Consider the following 917-nt stretch of genomic DNA (forward strand, 5'->3'; position numbering starts at 1 on the left):
AGTTGGCAGAACATCAGACTTTTAATCTGAGGGTCCAGGGTTCAAGTCCCTGGTCAGGTGATAAACTACTCCCCAAGATCTTACACTGTCTTGCTGGAGTCCTCTTGGAGGTTACTTTTTCTCTGCAGGATTTTTCCTTTCCTCAGAAGGGCCTTTTTGTGTTGTTGGGTTTGAAGGGGCAACTTCCTGACAGCCCCTCTGTCCTTGCAGCCTGAAGGAATAAAGGCCTCTGGGCATAGAGCATGTTCCTCCCCTGCACACACACACACACACACACACACGAACACACAGAATATCCCTAAGGAATTAGAATCACCTGCTGCCTTCCCCTGTCCTGCTGGATCCCCAAATGAAGATGCTCTTCAACCTAAACCCACCTCCCCTCTTTTCCCAGTGCCCCTCAGACCCAACCCTCAGTCCCTCCTATGCTCACTGCTCCTCACTCCCAACCAGAGCCTGCTCCTCTTCACCCTTCTCCTCAATCCCAGTTTAAACAGCCACACTGGGCTGGACCAAAGGCCCACCTAGCTCTGTGTTTTGTCCTCTGTCAGTAGCCAATACCAGGTGTCCTAAAAGTTAACCAACAAGGCACCACTGGGAGTTGAACCCAGGATCTGCTGTTTACAAGACAGGTGCTTTAGCCAGCTAAGCCATGGTGCCTGCCTGTGGCTAAAACACACTGTCTGCCCACACCTGACTCTCTGCCATCCCCACTGGGGCCTGACAAGCTTTGCTTGTGTTTGAATTCTGCAAAGCAGAGGAGCAGGTGACGTTTTCCTTGCAAGCTCTGTGTGTGTTGGTGAATCTTTGGCCAGGTCTGCACTGCAAAGTTATTTCAGCATCATTATATTGCTCAGGTATGTGAAAAACACACAACGCTCCCTCGGTTGGCAGCTTTTGGCTGGTGCACACACTGC

The 917-nt window shown here is 50.9% G+C and overlaps 1 non-coding gene across 1 annotated transcript; it reads right to left on the reverse strand.

The window, feature by feature from the left end:
• Positions 1–586: 586 nt before the first annotated feature.
• TRNAT-UGU lies at positions 587–660 on the reverse strand. The gene has a single exon. It is a non-coding gene; the product is annotated as a tRNA-Thr (tRNA).
• Positions 661–917: the final 257 nt, after the last annotated feature.

The sequence above is a fragment of the Mauremys reevesii genome, unplaced genomic scaffold, assembly GCF_016161935.1.
Source record: "Mauremys reevesii isolate NIE-2019 unplaced genomic scaffold, ASM1616193v1 Contig179, whole genome shotgun sequence".
NCBI classification, from domain to species: domain Eukaryota; kingdom Metazoa; phylum Chordata; order Testudines; family Geoemydidae; genus Mauremys; species Mauremys reevesii.